This window comes from Leishmania martiniquensis, chromosome 14, assembly GCF_017916325.1.
Source record: "Leishmania martiniquensis isolate LSCM1 chromosome 14, whole genome shotgun sequence".
In the NCBI taxonomy this organism is placed as follows: Eukaryota; Euglenozoa; class Kinetoplastea; order Trypanosomatida; family Trypanosomatidae; genus Leishmania; species Leishmania martiniquensis.
Window position 1 is genome coordinate 228,885 of NC_090149.1, and position 7,515 is coordinate 236,399.

Consider the following 7,515-nt stretch of genomic DNA (forward strand, 5'->3'; position numbering starts at 1 on the left):
GCTGAAGCATGGTGATGTACATGGCGAACGGGCGGGCGAGATTCTTGAAGCCGGCCTCCGACAAGAAGAAGTAGAAGTACATGATCGTGTGCACAAAGTAGTTCATGGCGGCAGCGCAGATGAGGGTGCTGCTGCCCGTCTCGTAGGAGAGCCATACGTACAGGAACATGGCGGTGTGGTGGAACCAGGAGAGGAAGCGCAGCTTCGTACCCTTGAGCACCAGAAAGAAGGTGTCGCCAAACTCGGGCACCTTGGAGATGGTGAAGAGGCCGAGCGCCACACCAACGTCGGACGTGTAGAACTCATCTGGGCGGAAGGTGCAGAGGGTATCGTGCAGACCGTACGCCTTGAGGTTGTACAGCAGCGGCGGCACGACGCGCGCGGTGCCGTAGAAGGCGAAGGCGGACAGCAGGATGTTCCACACGGCCCAGACCTTGTTGATCACCGGCACCAGGGCGCTGCTCTTGGCATTCGCGGGAAGGTTCAGGTACTTGGACACCAACTTGGGCGCCTGGAAAACAAATGTGATGTACCCAACTGCAACATAGATCGCGATATCGTGGTTGTCCAGCAGCCACTGCCGGAAGGCGTAGCCATCGTAGTGGTTGGCACCCCACCTGTCGATCCACTGCATGGCTGCTTGCCGTTGCGGGTGCGTTGCTGACGTAGCCGATGCGCGCGGGCAGTCGCAAGGATCTACTTGTGAAAGGGGCAGCCGTTCCTGAGTGATGCGGGTGGAGGCAGTGACAGTGGAAGCGGTGCGCGCGAGAAAAGAAGCCCCGAAAAAAAGGTGAGGATGGCGGGTGGTGGTGACGGATCAGGAGGCAGAGAAAGACGTGATCTGGTAGCTTAGCGGTGCTGCGGATGATGGGGGCGCGCTTAAGAGAGACGGCGACCGTCCAAAGAGCCAGGGCGACAGGAGAAGAGAGGAGGCGGTGAGTGTGAAGGTACGAGTCATAAGAGGAGTGAGGCGGTTCCATAGGAGGTCCGAAGGGAAGGCGGGGGAAAGGGGGAACGCCGAATGTTCGACCCACAGTTCCATGTGCCACGTGGATGCAAGCCAGAGTAGATGACACTGCGGGTAGGCGCGACTAATTTGCCTCTTGTCCTTTCAATCTAGCTGTGCGGAAGCGAGTACGATAGGGTAGCGCTGCAGTCGATGGAGGCACATACATACACACACACACACACTTTCATCTAGACGTAGATTCAGTTGTGGGACTAGACAGACTGTGAACTGACAACGACGAAAAAAAAGGAGGGCAGTATGTAGGGACGATCACTGACAAGGGGGCCTGATAAGCACCTCGGTCATCCGATCGCACATGAGTGCTGAAGCGCACACGTCGCCGCCAGCCGCACCTCCCCTTCGGCCGCCCCTACAGCTCTTCCGCACATTCGCCACGCCCGCCGTCTCTCCAGCCCCAGCAGAGCGACGCGTGGATGAGCACAGTAGACACAGCCCATTGCCGTTTCAAAGCTGCCGCAGCTTCGTCCTCTTTTCCATTTTTTCTTTCAAGAAAATAAGGCGCTCCATCGCCACTGCACCTCACTCAACTTCTGCTGCGCGCTCTGCCTATCCCTGCTGAGTACAGCGCACTTGCCGGCTGAGCCAAAGGTGATGTCTGCTGATAGAGAGAGGAAACAAGCACGAGAAAGAAGGCGAAGGTTGCCGTGCGCATTAGGCGCCAACGAGGCCGCCGACTATCTCAAGATGCACACAAGGAGTACTTTCAGAAGGGCCATCACGAGAGAGAGATAAATGTCTGCTGTCTTCGCTGTACGGCCACCCGCGTGAATGCTGGACTGCGCCAGAGTTGCGGGCACGGGGACGAGGGGTTAGGGTCAGGGCCGGCGACGCCTTCCAGAAACGCACGGCTGCCACCACATACACACAATATATGTATACATATGTGTGTGACAGCGGAAGGGGGAAAACGAACAGATTAGGTAAGAACCAACGCCTTTTTTTGTGCGTCTGCGTCGTCCTGATGACAGCCTTGAGATCGTGTCCCGCCGCCGTACAAGCCTGGTAGGGAGAGAGCAAGAAATGCCGGGGGTTAAGCTGAAGAAGGATGAGTACCCGCGGCACCACACACAGGTGCACACACATGCGCACACACACACACTCACCCACATCCACACACACACACATTCACACACTCACATATATATATGCACTCGCTGAGACGGTTACAAGTGACCAAGACAGACGAGGGAGAACGACGCCAACGGCACCCGAAAAGACATGGGAGGTGGTGTGTGTGTGTGGGGAGGGGGGAGGGGGGAAAACAAAAAAATAAGTATATCTTCTTTTAGGCTCCGCCGCGCCTCTTTGCTTCACCTGCTACTGTGTACCACACGACGGCTACTCACATAGACTTCTTACCAGTGGAAACCGCCGCCTCCTTGCGCGGCAGCACGTAGCCCTTGATGAACATCTCCGAGAAGAGGTAAAAGTTGAAGAGGTAGATCATGCACTGGCCGCGCGCCAGCGCCATGGTCGAGCCGTTGCAGCCTTTTGGGTCTGCCTTGTGGTAGGCCATGAATGAGAAGGTGAAATAGAGGCCCACCACCATCTGTGCGATCTGCAGGAGGGTGATGTACATGGCGAACGGCTTCACGAGACTCTTGTAGCCGGCCTCGGCGAAGGCGAAGTATGTGTACATGATGGAGTGCACAAAGTAGTTGATCGAGGCCAGCACGATCCAGATGCTAGAGGCCTGCTGGTACGCCATCCACGCGTAGAGGAAGATGGTGACGTGGTGGAACCACGAAAGAAACGGGAGCTTGCGCTTGCCACCCATGATCAGGAAGAAGGTGTCGCCGAACTCCGGCAGCTTCGAGAGAGAAAAGAGCCCCATGGAAACGCCGTTCTTACCCGTGAAGAACTCATCTTCGCGGAAGCGGCACAGCGCGTCCTTCTGGCCGTACCTGTGCAGGTTGCCGATGAAGAGAGGAACGATGTGGTAAGCGCCATACATGGAGAAGACGGCTAGACCAATGTTCCACACGGTCCAGCACACCTTGATGAGCCTTTTCGGTGGGTTGCCGCTGAATATGAAATCCACCAGCTGCGGCCCTTTGAAGACGAAGGTGAGGTAGGCGGCGGCGATGTAAATGCCTAGGTCCACGTTGCTCGCCAGCCACCTCTGCACGGCGTAGCCGTCGTAGTGAGCAACGAGAAAGTTGTCAAGGGCCTCCATCCTTTCCTTACTGGCACGCTCAGTGTAGGTTTCTGTGTGTGTGCGTGTGCGTGGTGAGTGAATGTGCTTGTATGCCTGAGCGCTCGCTAGCTGTTACCATGGGCAATCCACAGAGAAGCGAAGAGGACGATGAGGAGGGGGGCAAGATAGTCGGCCGAAGGCGTTCGAGGAGGTACGCACTCATAAGGGGTGTGCGCTCATGCGGGAGGATGTTTTTATTTTATTTTCGACGTGCACGAGGACACACGCACACGCACACGCATGTGTACGCATACGCATGCGTGTGCGTGCTTGTGCGTGAATGCGCAACGCAGTTGGAAGAGAAGCTTAGATCCTGAAGTGCTCTCGCCCGAAGCCACCTCCACAGCTTTTCTCCCTCAACTCCTCCGCACATGCTCCATGCTGAGAGTCTATGCACACGCACACAGATGGGTATCCACCCAAACATACACCAAAAAGCTGTTCATCTCGCAGAGGCGAGCACGAGAGGAGCTCGGCGGCGCTGCTGCCCACGGGCGCCAGCAGCTTCCTACCCCCATCCCCCCCGCTCTCAGTGTGCTTCTGCATGCCTCGAGAGGAGAGCGTGCCTGTGACTGTGCGTGCGTGCATGTGATGGAGTGTGCGCATCGGTGAAGCGGAGGGAGAGAGGTGCGCGCGTGTTCAGCTACGTTTTTTTCTTCTTATCTCTACTGTGGTGTTGCGAATGTTGTTGTTCGCGTCACGAGCGGGCATAGGGGGGGAAGGGGAGAGGTAGAAAAGGGATACGACGAGTAAGGAGTGACGGGAGTGGGGGAGGAGGCGGCGGCGGCGGCGCCCAATGGCAGGTCCCGTGAAGACGGGGTGAGAGCGAGAAAAAAAAGAGACGGCGGCGATGTTGGGCCGCAGAAGAGGATATGAGAGGTGAAAGGCAGAGGGAGAGGCACAAGAGCAAGCGAAGTACAAAAAGGTGCGAGGTGGGTGGTAAGAGCGTGACAGGGATAGCACAAGTAGGCGTAGTGTCGGGAACAAGCCCAGGCAGGGCAGAGAAAAGCGAGAGAGGCGAGTGTGCGGGTCGAGGTTTAAAAAAGGGTGAGACGTCAGGGACTGAAGAGCACGCGCAGGCACGAAGAGGCGGGCCAGTCGAAAAGCAGAGGAAGAAATGTGTGTGTGTGTGTTGGGGAAAGAATGAAAGATGAAACGGCCGGTGCAGAGCCGTTCGGGTGAAGCCCTTGCGTGCGAGCGGGAGTGAGAGATGAAGATGGTGCTTCGGCGCGCCTTTACAGCTGTGCGAGATCGACATACCCCCTCTCCCTGCTCACCATCTACTACATCCCTGCGGCACCGACCCACATACGCAGAGGCAATTCTGCTCCCCAACGCGCACGGCTCATGGCGTTGCCGCAAAATTTCATCTCCCTCGCTGCCACCCCCTCCTCCATCTGCTCACCTGATAGGCTTCCCGAGCCCACATGTGCTGGTGCGGTCACTGCTCCTGTGACGTCCTTCGAGTCTCCCCAATACGAGCACACCATATTCTCGACGCCAGGGAAAGGTTATCGCTCCTAGCGGTGCGATTGCGTGAATGTGCAGGCAAAAGAGAAGCACAGGTGAGGCGGCGACGGGTATCGGTGCGAGCGCCGCGTTACGCAGGATGCCACCGCACACCGCGGGGCCTTACGCCGGGCAACTCACCAGATGGCTTAGCACCTTCTTGCACATCATGTTGGCCGTGACAACAAGGCCAGCTGTCCTCTGCATCGCCGCTCTTTGCATTGAGAACGGACCTGCCACGCTCTTGCAGGTCCTTTGGCAGCGCCGACACGCTTGCCAGTACGCGCGGAGTCGTCGAGCGCTACGGCGTACCCGTGATGTCCCGGGAGCAGGGTAAAGATGGCGTCAACGAGCCCGGGGGGGTCGGGGTGCTCGGGCAGCGCACCCGGCGATACCGCCATACTGATGGCGCCGGCAGACGTTCCTTCCTTATCCAGCGATCAGAGGGTGCTGCGGAGGCCGCGCTGGCCAATGATGTAAGTTACGATGGGTACAACGCCCAACGAGTGGTAGGAGGTGAGGGGAAGAGAGCCCCTGAGCATCTGCGGGTAGCGCGGCCTCGCTTGCTTCATACCGCTGTGCTGGGACTCCTTGCCACCATACATATCCTCGGTCATCAACGCGGGCTCGCAGGGCGCGAAGGCCGTGTAGAGCTCCACGCCGTACATGGACTAGCCCGAGTGGGAGATAGGCAGTCTTTTCACCGCGTAGCCGTTGAGGCCCGTCGACAGGGATTTGCCCGATGCAGTCCGTGGGCGCGCAAAAAAAAAGACGACTACTGCAACGCTTAGAGGGTGCTGCTAAGTCGTGGAGCGTTCGGGTGAGGCGGGATCGGAGGCACTTCGGGTGAATGGGGAGGCACGTAACGGAGACGTGCACGCAGGCAGAGTGTGAAGGAGGTCTTGAAGTCTCTGACGCTCGACAAGGGCAGAGGGGAAAGTGGATTGGAGGAGGAGTAGTCAGAGGTCAAGCGGTGCAGACGTGCCGATTGTGCTGCTGATGGTATATGACGGCCCCCCAAAATGTTTTAGTCTAAGGAAAAGGGGGCGAGGCTGCAAGTCATGCCTTCTGCTGAGAGTCCAGTGCGAGAGTTGCACGCGAAGCGCACACAGGCGCGCCTGGGGATGGTTCTCCCGATCTAGCCCCTCTCCTTGCTCTTCCCTGGCTCCGACGCTAGCCTTCTCCCACCTCAATAGCCTTCCCTGATGCGCGATAGCCACGGACGGAGGAGAAAGCGATGGAGGGCGGCTGAGCACGCTGCGTCGTCCCATACAACCGACCACGCTACAGGCAACAATACGCGCACCGTTGTGTGCCACAATGTGCCGCCCCCTTTTTCGTGTGACTTTTTATAGGTTTCCCTTCGTTTTCCACACACACACACTCATATATATAATATATATATATATATATGCTGCATCGCTTATCGTTGCCGATCTGCCACAACAGAGCCAAGGGGATGAAATTAACAAGCGAGACGGATGGACGGATGGGTGAGTGGAGAGAGGGGAAGAGGGAAAGAGGAAAGAGGGAGGAAACAGCACGCGCACCCCACGAAAGAAAAGAGTGGAAGAGATGAAGAGAGAGCGAAGGGCGAGGGAAAGAAGAACAGTCGCCAACTTGTGGGACCGGTGATTTTTTTCCCTTTTCCTATGCCTGCGTCTTCTGCTTCTGTTCCAACGCATAAGCGTTGGAATCTGCGTGGACGCGGTTGGACGTCACAAAGCTGGCGGCGGTGGTGAGGAGGCTCAGCGGAAGCGGCGAGCACCGTGCCTTTGAAGCAAACATAAGGCAAATGGGTCTCTCACAGGCCACCGCGGGTCATCGTCGCATCAGGGAGAGGGGGAGGAGGAGGAGGATTTTTTCCGTTAAAAATGAAGTCCCTCTCATCTCGCTACGGCGTGTGCTTGCCATCTCTTCTTGGTGCGACGGAGGGCGCCGCCTCTGTTCTCACTCTGCAAAGAAAACAAAACAGCCAAAGAAATGATGCACTAAGGAGAGCAGAGGCACTCTTGCATCGGCTCTCCGTCGCTGTCGCCCTGCCCCACCACCCCCCTTTTCCACCGCATTCGAGACTGCTCTTCCTCATGCGCTTCGCTGCTGCTCTTTTCGTGCCCACCTACGGCGAGCGACGGGGCCGCAGCATCCGAAGCAACACACATTTACCGATGAACACACACACACTCAAAGGCGAAAGGGCCCAGACGGGTGCAGACCTTTCATGGGGTGCGGTGCGCTTTCCATGTAGCATTGCCTCGAGCAGATACCTGACGCGCCTCGTAAATACGTGAGCAACAGGGACGAGTTCAAGGCACCAGCGGGGGTAGGAGGGAGGGGGCAGACTGAGAACATGAGCTCCGTCTATTTCTCCCATGCGCTTTCGTACGACGAGGTATCTTTCCAGGGGCGTGTGGAGCAAAAAGAAATGTGCGAGGCTTACGGAGGTGAGGGACAAGGTGCGGGGCCAACACGCAGCGAGATGAACGGAGACGCGAAAGCAGAGGGGAGCGACATGCAAAGAAAAAAAAGAAGACGAGACCCTCCATCTTCACACGGAAGCACTAGCACTCGAAGACGCCGTGAAAGGGACGGCTGAGTGGGGGGAAGGAGGGAGGGAGGGGGAACGAAAAACAAAACAAAATACACAAACAAACCGATTCTGTCGATCGCGAGTGGTCGTCCCCCCTTCCACCCCCTCCCCTCTCTTTCCCCGTTCGTTATTGTATTCGCTGTGGCACTGCTTAGTGCACGAGTAGAGAGACAAAAAAGGAAGCCAAAA